We start from the raw sequence: 12,630 nt of genomic DNA on the forward strand, positions 1-12,630 counted from the left end.
CCTTTTTAAAAATGGCCGATACTAATTTTTAATCCTATGATCCCTTTGATCATGGGGTTAAATTTAGCCAACGGTAGAGGGAGGCAATTTTTGAAATCCTGATGAACTGCAAATATTATTAAAATCAGCCATTTAGCCTGTGCGGTACGTGAGTAACCATATCATCCCTGGAGCGCCTTGCATTTTTACTGCAAAACTTATTTTTGCTGTAAAAGTGATTTTTTTTTCTCCCTTTACCCTCATTTCTTTGGGATTGTAAGGGGAAAGAATGATGTGTGCTTCTGTGAGTAAATGTATGGAAAGAATGGCGTGTGCTTCTGTGAGTGAATGGAGATATGAAAGGCGTGTGAATGGTCAGTAATTAGGGTTGAAGCCTTGACATGGCATTACTGCTCACGTTAGAAGTTAAATTATGGCACAAAAAGTACACATATGCAAAAACTACACCCCTTGGCGCATCAAATGAGGGGCTGCATGTGTTTCTAGTACAAACCTGGAGTGCGCAAGACACAAATGAACATGTCATTATGGTTAGAAAAAACATATTTTCAAGCCAAAGCAACATATTCCATCATTATTTGTGCACTCAACTTTTGTCCTAGAAATACATGTAGCCCCTCATTTGAAGCTCCAAGGGGTGTAGTTTCTTAAAATGGATGAATTGTCTGAATGAGGGAGAGCATGAGTTAATATGTGGATGATTTGTCTGAATGAGGGAGAGCATGAGTTAATGTGATTGTGTGTATCATAGATGTATAATTGTGGAAGGGCAAAGATGGCACTAGCAGGATGTTTGAGCCTTGGGGACCAAGATGGCACAGACAGGGTGTATATGGGACAAAGATGGCAAATCGTATGTGTGTTATCTGGGTGCTGGCCAGGTTCTATGTGGGCAGTGTGGTTGGGGTGTGCAACCTGTGATCTATCCCTGTAATTTAGGGGGTTTTAAATATACCTTTAATGCCGTGTTTTTATGTGAATTCCAATTGATCTTTACCTGCAAAGCTGGGTTTCTGTGTTATTCTGTAGATCCATATCTGCTATGCTATGTTTCCATACATTATTTATGTATACCTGCAAATACAGGGTTTGTATGTCTTGTTCAGTTGATTAATACTTGCAATGCTGTTTCCATGTATTGATTTGATCTATACCTGCAATGCTACATTTCATATATTATTATTGTATACCTGCAAATACAGGATTTGTATGTCTGATTCTGTTTATTTGATATGTACCTTCAGTGCTGAAATCACAAGTGTATTTCAATTGATCGATACATGCAAAGCTGGGTTTGTGTGTTAATGTGTTAATCTATACCTGCTATCGGCAGCAGGGTCTAATATTCATATATATATTTATATATATATCGGCAGCAGGGACTAATATTAGGCCCTGAAATCATTTAGTGGAAAAGTTAAGGTATTGTGTTGTTTAAAGGATTTCAAGGATTAGTCGTACTAAATTGTGGCTTCAGGCTTCCCATGTTGAATGATCAAGTATTGTATTGTCCAATAACAAAAGTATCATTCCATAGCACATTACTTTTGGCAATATATATATATATATATATATATATATATATATATATGTGTGTGTGTGTGTGTTTTTTCAGTGGTATGATTTAATGGTGGAAATTATTAATGCCCCCCCAGTTTGACTGTGGTATCTTGTGTGCCCCCCTTATATATTGTTTCTAGAGTCGCCACACATGTAAACAGCCTGCGCCTGCCCCCTCCTCATCGCAGCCCTTATGAAACCAACAACATGGGCTGTTTCACAACAAGGGAGGGCAGCCCAGAGACAGCCAATGGGAGGCCACCCCTGCCGGTCACGTGAGCACACACTTTATGTAATGTTGCCGCACATGTTATGTCAGGGGCTCTTTGTGCTTCTTCTTCTTCCCACTTTGTGTCAGGGGCTCTTTGTGCTTCTTCTTCTTCCCACTTTGTTTCCGCCGGAGTCCGGATCCGCTGCGTGCCAAGCGGGGTGGAGAGTTACCCTCCTGTGACCCATGGATGTCTTTAACTGCCCCTCCTGCCAGCAGGCCCTCTGGAACCCTGTAACTGTAAGATGCGGCCACTCTTTCTGCAAAAGGTGCTTGCGGGGGCCAGCAGTGGACAGGTGCCACGTTTGCAAGCAGAAGCTGAAGCCCAGGGGTGCCCAGGAGCTGAAATGTAACACCCTTTTATGCAACTTGCTGGAGAAGTGCCTGCAGAGCGAAACCAGACTGAACAGGGTGAGAAGCGACCTGCGCGATCTGCTCTCACTCCAGGACCACAAAGAGGCAGCAAAAGTGGCCTCCAGAGGAGTTGCGATGGGTGAGTTTCTGTAGGAGGTACCATGGGGGGCATTTAAATGTCTATATGTGATCCTCATGATGATATAAGAGTAGATCATATATCACATTATATATGATCATTGCTATTATATACCGGGATTAACTCATCCATAGCCAGCGCATATTGAGTTTCTGTAAAATTGTGGACAGTGATCATTATCAATGCGTTTCTGTATTTTAATGGCCTGTTGTATGATTATTATTATTATTTATTGTTGTATATAGCGCCATCATACATTAAGGACATTACGCTGGTGGCAGCGTGTTAGGTGCCTGCCGCCGTCACACTATTACGTGTCTATGTAGGATGCCATCCTGAGAATGGAACGTAAAAACCTTTTTTGTTACTTAAAATATTTGTACTGGTGGTTGATCTGTGCCCTCCTACCATTAGATTGGGCTTAGGGGGTCTTTCAGGTGTTGAAATATCTGCCCAGAGCCCAGCAATGCATTAAAGTGCAGAACCTTCTTAGATGGAGAGGGGGAATGACGGAGGTAGAGGCGCATGTCCAAGACTGGACTCATCTCTGATAGCCTCAGGTCAGTTGAACCATCAGACGTGACATCAGTGCCAGTTAGGCATACCTTGGAGAGCTTCTTTAGCCAGCTGACTGCAACTATTTAGGTATTAACCCTTTAATAGCACCTCAAGAAGATTCTTTGGAGTGATTTGCCAAATTGTAAGACTTGTCATTTTTTTAAAAGATGCGCTTAACTGAGTCACCTGCATTCAAGCAGGGATATCATCCATAACATACTGGTATCAAAAGCACCAAGTAGGGGTCTTATGTATGATCACAGCAGTGTAGAATAGGACAGAGTCAGTTCCAGACCGTGTGATCTGGAGATTTTACTCCTTCATTCGGAGACGCTGATATTTGGGCAACAAACCACGGACTCCGCGTCAAACCTTAGAGTTCCCAGCTAGGCTCTTACAAGAATTATGGGGCTCATTCATTCTTTGGTGCAAAATTGGACGTTTGGGTGAGAGAGGGAACGTTCCTTGTCTCTCACCCTGCTCTGCGGATGCTGACATATTTAGATTTACGAATGTTTGCCATGTTAGGTTTTTTTTATGTTCTGTCCAATAGCAGATTATCTAAAATCATAGCTACCTGTGGAGTAGGAGGAACGTAAACCAGTTCTGGGTGGATCGGGGAGCACCTGTGAACGCTGTGTGTCTGCTTATGACAGCTTGACAAAGGCCCTGTTTGGCCGAAACGTTGCTTTTGTTTGTTTTCGCTTAATAAAGTGTCCTAGAGACTGGAAGCTGTTTGGAGTGCTGGGATTCCTTTTCTTTGTTTGAATGCTTATGACACGGTTTGAGTAATAAGCAGCATTTAACGATAAGTAATTAGCGAGATCTTTAACCTGAGTGCTGTTGGTAGCTACTGAATACTTCAAAGCAGTCTGGTGACACTTTCCCGAACATCCAAGAGGGAGTCACTGGGTTCTGTCTATGAGACACATATAGTGCTACATGTAGTATGGGCGATCAGACCTACTTCCACATTTCTGGGTGACAGATGGTGCCCTTCTGTGGCACCTGGACCAAGAGCCAGAGCTAGGCCCTTTTGCACCAGAGGCAACAATGGAAAATTGCACCCCCTAGCTATTTTTTTTTACAGAGGTTGTTTTATTTACACTGCCCTTACACACACCTGTCCATAAACACACAAATACACATACACGTTGCCTTTACACACACCTGTTCATTATCACGCATATACGCATACACTGCCCTTATACACAACTGCCCATAAACACACATATACGCATTCACTGCCCTTACACACCACTTCCCCAAAAACACACACATACACTGCCCTTACACGCGACTGCCCTTACACACACACCTGCCCATTAATATGCATAGACACATACACCAGCTTACAAACATACAAATACCTACACTGCCCTTACACACACAACAGCTTACAAACACACACCTGCCCTTTAACACGTGTATACACATACACTGTCCTCACACTCCCCTACATTTACACACACACATATACACACACACCAGCTTACAAACACAGAAATACCTACACTGCCCATACACACACACGCTGCCCATACACACACACACACTGCCTATTCACACAGACACACACATGCTGCCCATACACACACATGCTGCCCATACACACACACGCTACCCATACACACACACACACACACACACACTGCCCTCACACACTGCTCATACACACACACACTGCTCATACACACACACATATTGCCCATACACATACACACACACTGCCCATACACACACACCAGCTTACAAACACACACACATACACAGCACTTACACACACACCAGCTTACAAACACACACATATACACAGCCCTCACACACACACCAGCTTACAAACACACACATATACACAGCCCTTTCTCCCATCTATTACTTTTCTCATCTTCCATCATCTTCTATCTTACATCCTGTAGTGGGAGCTCGAGGTCTGTCACTCCAGGCCTCTGCTTGACATCATATCCCGGAGCTCTGCATCATTTGCCGTCGCATAGTGGTTAGGGAGAACGGAAGACGAGGTCTGAATAGGGAGCATGAGGTCTGTCAAATGTTGGGCCGGTTTGAGGGGTATTGTGATATCCCCAACCAGCCCTGCTCATCGGGCACCTCCACCCCAGACCAGTGCTGATGGTGCCTGGGTGCGCACTGCCCACGGGGGTGCCTGATGAGCAGGGCTGGATGGGGAGAGCACAATCGTGCAGTCCCCTGAAGACCGGCACAGGGGAGGGGGCCTTTCCGGTCGCCCTCTCCCATATAGAAATGCTACTGTCCGTGATCTCCCCAAGCAGACCTGTAGCTTCTGATTGGGCGGCTGTGCGCCCCCTCGCCTCACCCTTGCTACAGCCCTGCCTGGACCAGAAGAATGGCAGCTGTCACTCCAGAAAATATGGTGTCCTCCATTGAAAGTAGGTCCCAATGTAATGTAAGAAAATACCCGCAATGTATAAGTAGGTCGGACCCCCACCCACTAGGGGCCACAAAAAGACCCTTCATGCCTGGACATACACAGAAGAACTCTACATTGGCATTGAGAACCGTAGCCATAATGGACTACATACATTGGGAATTAAACAATTCTATTGCCATAGCAACAATTAATTATAATTTATTATCATTCAAGAATTATTTCAAAACTGTATGTATATTTAGTTACAAAAGTATATTGAGTAGAGTACGTTGAATATCGACACATGTAACATTCAATGTAATTATGTTGTAGGCGCAACATATTAAACACTGGCTAAATTTTCCTCCATTTAGCTGCTTGAAGATCTCGGTTTTCCGAGGGCCTTCATCTCCTGAAGAGCTGTTAGACGAGGTCTCTCATTACTTGAAGTCGTCCAGTCCAGACGCCGCTACCCTCATAGCTCCTCTAAAAGCTGCATCCATTGATTCATGTGACACAATAGCGAATGTGAAGGTAACGTTAAGTTTTGGTATGATTGGGATATAGCCATTGAAATACTGCAGGTTTACCTTACCAGGAGACATACAAAAATCACAAACAGTAGGAACCAAATTCATAACTTACCTCTGGCTCAGGGGGCATACGATTGAAATGTTGAGATACATCTGATGTCATCAATACAATGTGAGCCAGGAGAAAGAGTCAGAGCAAGCTATAGGTAAAGGGCCATATTTTAAATTTAGTTTCAGAGGGTATGCAGAGCTAGTGGAGGGACTGGCACAGTGGGACAGCTAATGATGGGACAGGGACTAATACTCACCGTACCCTTGTCTTTAGACAACGTCACATATTATATGACTGCACTTATTGTACCTCCCCTTTTATTATACTGTAAAGCGTAACATAGATGCACAAACTCGTAGTAAAAAATAAATATGCGTACATATACATTGTACTGTGAAAAAGTATTTCCACTCTTTCCCATTTTTTCTGGCTTTTGCACATTTGTCACATTGAAATGTTTCAGATCATCAAACTAATTTTAATATTAAATAAAGACAACTCCAGTAAAACACAAAATGCAGTTTTCAAATGAAGATTTTATGTATGGGAGGAAAATAAGCTATCCTACTCAACCTGGCACTATGTGAAAAAGTAATTGCCCCCTTACTTATTGAATCAATTAATTAACCAAATTTAAATGATAATTGGGTTTAATTTCACTAGACACCCCCAGACATGATTACTCCCAGCCCTGCTGAATCTAAATATCAATTAAATAGAACGTTTTTTGCAAAGTGATGTAGGCTTAAAGATCTCAGAAAGCAGCACATGATGCCACGATCTGAAGAAACTCAAGAGCAAAGAAGAAACAAAGTCATTGACATCTATCAGTCTGGAAATCATCCAAAGCAATTTCTAAGGCTCTGGGACTCCAGCAAAGCACTGTGAGAGCCATTATCTACAAATGGAGAAAACGAACAAAAAGAACACAAACTCTTGTCTGACATTTGCCAAACTACATCTTGATGATCCTCAAGACTTTTGGGATAATATTCTGTGGACTGATGAGTCTAAAGTGGATTTTTTTGAAAGACATGCTTCCTGGTAAATCTGAAGTAAATCTTAACACAGCATTCCATAACATCATACCAACAGTCTAACACGGTGGTGGTGGTAGTGTGGTGGCCTGGGACTGCTTTGCTGTTTCAGGACCTGGGCGACTTCCCATAATTGATGACGCCATGAATTTTGCTCTCTACCAGAAAGTCCTGAAGGAGAATGTCCAGTCATCGGTTTGTGACCTAAAGCACAAGCGCAGTTGGTTATGCAGCAGGACCATGATCCGAAGCACATAAGCAAGTCCACCTCTTAATGGCTCAAAATAAACAAAATGAAGGTTCGGTGCTACCAAGTCAAAGTCCTGACTTAAATCCGTAGGTAATGCTCGAAAACCTTCCAATGTGGCTGAATTAAGACAACTCTACCAAGAAGAGTCACCAATATTAATAATAATATTGCTATTTATTGCAAATGTTTGATTGCACTTTTTGCGCAAAGGATGGCAACCAGTAATGGCATTATTTTTTCACATGAGTAAAAAAGGTTTTGATGAACTCTTTACCTTCAATAAATAAAATAATTATTTAAAAGCTGCATTTTGTGTTTACTCAAATTTACTCAAGTTTTATATTAACATGTAAATATGACAAAAAAGAGTAAATGGTCTGAAAAATATCCCTCGTCTTATATTCGTTATAATCAAACCTCAAATAGAGATCTGACTACAAGACTAAGATCCAGATTCCCCGCAGCGCTGCAGGGGACCTGAATCCTTCTCTCTGGCAGCCAGTGGCTTATATGACAGAGCACCGGCATCACATGACCTTCCAGTGCTCCACCAAAGAAGCCCTGGACCTTTTTATTAACAGAGCAATTCTCTCTTCTGCATGTGCTCTGGCAGCTCTTATAACATGCTTTTCCTCTTTCTGCCTAATCTTATAGATCTGTCTGTCTTCCTAACTTTGCTTTTCTTTGTATTTACTAAATGCTTCTTGTTTTTTACTATTCTGGCCACTTTTGCGGAGTATCACAGTGTTTTCTTTAATTTTTGCTCTTACTGACCAGCCTAATAAAACTTTCTGTTACCTTCAATAATTGAACTTTTAAATAATCTCATTCCTCGTGTACTCCATTAAATGGCACCATTTAACTTTTTTACACATTCTCTCATCTTCGAAAATTCAGCAAGGGTGTGGGGGCATTAGGGTGGCCAAATTGGCCTTGTTTTACAGGACACATATAATTTTTACATATTGCTGACCAAACCTGCAGTATGGGGCATCATTTTATCTGTGCTGGCAGCATCAATACACAAGGGGCAGCTGGGACCATTACATAAATCAATACTTAAAAGGACAAAGAAGTGTGGGGGGAAAACATTGTTTTTATTGTTGTAGCTTAGCCCATCCAGATGTGTGACAGAGCCTGTCCTGGTGTGTGTGTGTTTAGGTGTCGATGTGGAAGAGCCTGTCCTGGTGTGTGTGTGTTTGGGTGTCAATGTCCTGGTGTGTGTGTTTGGGTGTTGGTGTGGCAGAGCCTGTCCTGATGTGTGTCCCCGTGTGGCAGAGCCTACCCTGGTGTGTGTGTGCATCTGGGTGTAGATGTGGAAGAGCCTGTCCTGGTGTGTGTGCTTGGGTGCTGGTGTGGCAGAGCCTGTCTTGGTGTGTTTATCGGTGTGGCAGAACATGTCCTGGTGTGTGTGTCGGTGTGGCAGAGCATGTCCTGGTGTGTTTGGGTGTTGGTGTGGCAGAGCCTGTCCTGGTGTGTGTGTTTTTGGGTGTCAATGTGGCAGAGCCCATCCTGATGTTTTGGTTGTTGATGTGGCAGAGCCTGTCCTGGTGTGTGTGTTTGGTCATCTGTTTCCTGGCACTGAAGAAATAAATGTAACTATTTAATCTTTACCATTTCAGAGATAAAGCACCCTCCTTTGTAGATCACTTCAGAGGACAAACCTTTCCAGGCCCAAAAATCCGTGAGAGGCCCAAAAATCAGAGGAGAAGTAAAGTTATTGTGTTATTTACTCTATTTCAATCTGCATATTTTATTAAAATTGATTAGTGACTTCAGGCATCCTGTGTATGATGACTTTTTTTTAGTGTACTGATGTACTCCCGATCCCATCACATTAGATTCTATCATATATTATCTGCCTAGCACTGATGTCATCTTATCCAGTACACATGGATGCTGAGGAGTTAAGATTCTAAGAGTCTATTGTATTTATTTCTATAAAAAGGTCCACTAAAATCCTCAGCACCAGGCCCACGATGATCTTAATCCAGCCCTGCCAATAACTAATACATAAAGATTTTTGTATATTGTATATTTTTCATTTTTTAGAGTCAATTACCAGCCCCTGGCAAGTATGTCTTAATGGGAAATAGGATTAAAGCGATTAAAGGGAAATGCTCTGAAAAATACCCCTCGTTTTATAATCCAACCTCAAATAAGAGTAAGATCCAGATCCCCGCAGCGCTACAGGGGACCTGGTTCCTTGTCTCTGTCAGCTGGTGGACATCTGCGCAATGTGCCGGGGTTTCTATGACGGAGCGGCAACGTGACATAATGTTTGGGTCAACATAGAAGCAAAGTCATGCAGTAAGAAAAAAAATGATATAGCTGTATTATTCCAAGAGAAAATGGAGCCTTTAGTCAGTTGAAACACTTTATTAAGCTGAAATAGAAATACATATAAAGCAACAAAAGCTTTTAAAACCTCACTTGTCACTTATTTTGTGTGATTTATATTTAAATGAATTTCTGATGTTAAGTACTTCTTTTTCTTTCTAAATATCTTACAGGGAGGAAAGAAGAAAAAAGACAAGCATTAGAAGAACAAAAGTGATACAATGTTGCTGGAACATGCATTTAACAAACCTCCATTATACTTATTAATGCGCTTCTGCATGTGTGTTTGTAAATGGTCTGCAATGTATATACTGATCTTTACTTAAAGATCATGGGTTTTCAGAATAAAACCTTAAACAAACTTGTTGAAGTAATCCAATATCTTATGAAATATACTGAGTACCTGTATATATACACTCTATACAATCGTCTACTTGAGCTCACTTGAGTTGCTTCTGCATTGAGATAGTCTCTTTTTCAAGTAGGCTATTTTAAGTAGGAGTTAAAAAGAAACAGGAGTTCCCTTGGAGGAGTACAACTGGTGGAAAAAGCTTTATTTGGTTGCATTCAATTACTCAGTCATCTGTTTTGGGTGCTTTATTTTTGGTGTTTTTTTCTTGTGTGCTGCAGCTCAGTTAATTGAGGGGAGTGGTTACCTAGCTTCACCTGTGTGGGGTTATCTATATAAAGCCCCAAGTAACTCACAGAGCTTGCTCACTTGAGTTGCTTCTGCATTGAGATAGTCTCTTTTTCAAGTAGGCTATTTTAAGTAGGAGTTAAAAAGAAACAGGAGTTGGAAAGAGAAACAGGGGTTCCACAAGGTACTGTATCTATACTGCTTTATATTTTTACTTTTAACTGTTTATTTTGACGGGTGTTCTTGTTTAACTGTTGTTTTGTAGGTTCTAATTTATTTTATTTTTTTTTTCTTATACTTGATTATGAGTATGGTTATGGGAGTTAGCAAGATTGATGATCTGACTCAAAGCACATCTTGTTTCATGTATGCATTCCTGGATGAATCCGTCCAGGGTCCATACCTCTGTGGCAGGTGTGAGCAAGTGGCTTCTCTGGAATCTCATATTAGAGATCTGGAGAAGCAAATTGCAACTTTGAGAGAGATAGACAATCTTGAAAGGAGTCTGCTGCTCACTGAGCAGAGTTTAGTGGTTGCAGGTAGTGAAGAGGGAGGAGATAAGTCAGCTGGGGAACAGGCATGTAGCTGGGTCACAGTTACACGTGGTGGTAGAGGGGGAGGAAAGAGGAAAGGTTTAGCTAGTCCTGACCTTGTGCAGCCTAACAGATTTGCCCGCTTGAGGAAGCTGTTCCTTCTAACAGCCGAGGGAACAGCCCCTCTAGTATGAGTGGGGTTGAGAGCGTAGGAAAGGCTAGACAGGTTGTGGTGGTAGGGGACTCTATTATTAAGAGAGTAGATAAGGTAATCTGCCGCTCTGATAAGCTCAACCGGACAGTTTGCTGTCTCCCGGGTGCTCGGGTCCGGCATGTTGCTGACAGAGTGGATGGATTATTGGGAGGGGCTGGGGAAGACCCAGCTGTCATGGTCCATATTGGTACCAATGACAAAGTCAGTGGAAAATGGAAGGTCCTAAAGAATGATTTCAGTGAATTAGGAGATAAATTGAAGAAAAGGACCTCCAAGGTAGTATTTTCAGAAATATTACCTGTGCCACGCGCAACAGTAGAAAGGCAGCGGGAGATCAGGGAGGTAAATGCGTGGCTAAAGTCATGGTGTAGGAAGGAGGGTTTTGGCTTTCTAGAGCACTGGGCTGATTTTGCGCTTGGGTACAATCTTTATAGCGGTGATGGATTGCACCTAAACGGAAGAGGGTCTGTTATGCTAGGGGAGAGGATGGCTAGAAGGCTGGAGGAGTTTTTAAACTAGTGGTAGGGGGGGAGGGACACAGAGATCTTGAAAATGGAGATTGGAGTGCAGAAAGGAGTGGGGCTTCAGATCAGAACAAGGGGGGTGGAGATGGGGAGAGGGGCAAGATCAGAACAGAGGAGGTATGTATTAATAAAAATTCTCATAAAATTCAAGAGACTCAGGGTAATATTAAATGTATGCTTGCTAATGCAAGGAGCCTAAATAACAAAATGGAAGGACAGAAAAAGCAGGAAGGGAGGAGGAGTATGCTTGTATGTTAGCAACGAGCTAAAGTCAAATATCAAGCATCTTGAAGGCGACAAGGGATTTGTGGAAGCTTTATGGGTAGATATCAACTTGGGGCATAAAAAAGGAAAATAACTACTGGTTGGGATATGTTATAAGCCACCTAATGTTAATAATGATGAGGAAGAGCAGCTGTTAGAACAAATTGAGAAAGCTGCACATCTGGGTAACGCGTTAATTATTGGAGATTTTAATTACCCGGACATAAATTGGGATAGAGAGACTAGTAGTTCTGCAAGGGGATCCAGGTTTTTGAACCTGTTAAATGACTCTTTCATGTCACAACTGGTACAAGCACCAACTAGAAAGGATACTTGTTTGGATCTGGTGATAACAAACAATGTTGATCTTGTGTCTAACATTCAAGTGGGGGAGCACTTGGGTAATAGTGATCACAATATGGTCTCTTTTGAAATAAACTCAAAAAAGAAATTGCCCATGGGGAATACTAAAACGTATAATTTGAAGAAGGCCAATTTCAATAAGAAAAGAGCAGCTTTACAACTTATTGACTGGCAAAAACTCTTCAGGGATAAAAATACGGAGGAAAAATTGAGTATTTTCAAACAAATATTAGCAGGGTACACTTCTCAGTATGTACCACTAGGAAACAAATATAAAAGAAACAAATTGAAACCGATGTGGCTTAGTGGGGTCGTTAAGCAGGAAATTAAAAATAAGAAAATGGCTTTTACAGCATTTAAATCAGACGAATCAGAGGCATCCTATATAAGATATAAGGAAGCCAATAAAGCATGCAAAAAAGTGATTAGATGGGCTAAACTAGAAAATGAGAGGGTGATTGCCAAAGAGAGCAAAACTAACCCCAAAAAATTCTTTAAGTACATAAATTCTAAAAAAACGAAGAATGAAAACGTAGGTTCATTAATAACAGAGAGGGGAGTGTTGGTTAAGGAGGACCAGGAAAAAGCAGAAACTTTAAATAAGTATTTTTCCTC

General features: G+C 41.7%; 1 long non-coding RNA gene across 1 annotated transcript; it reads left to right on the forward strand.

Moving 5' to 3' along the window:
• Positions 1–5,673: 5,673 nt before the first annotated feature.
• LOC128474759 (uncharacterized) lies at positions 5,674–9,841 on the forward strand. Its single transcript, XR_008346400.1, has 2 exons — positions 5,674–5,802; positions 9,654–9,841. It is a non-coding gene; the product is annotated as an uncharacterized LOC128474759 (long non-coding RNA).
• Positions 9,842–12,630: the final 2,789 nt, after the last annotated feature.

Source organism: Spea bombifrons, chromosome 2 (assembly GCF_027358695.1).
Source record: "Spea bombifrons isolate aSpeBom1 chromosome 2, aSpeBom1.2.pri, whole genome shotgun sequence".
NCBI lineage: Eukaryota > Metazoa > Chordata > Amphibia > Anura > Pelobatidae > Spea > Spea bombifrons.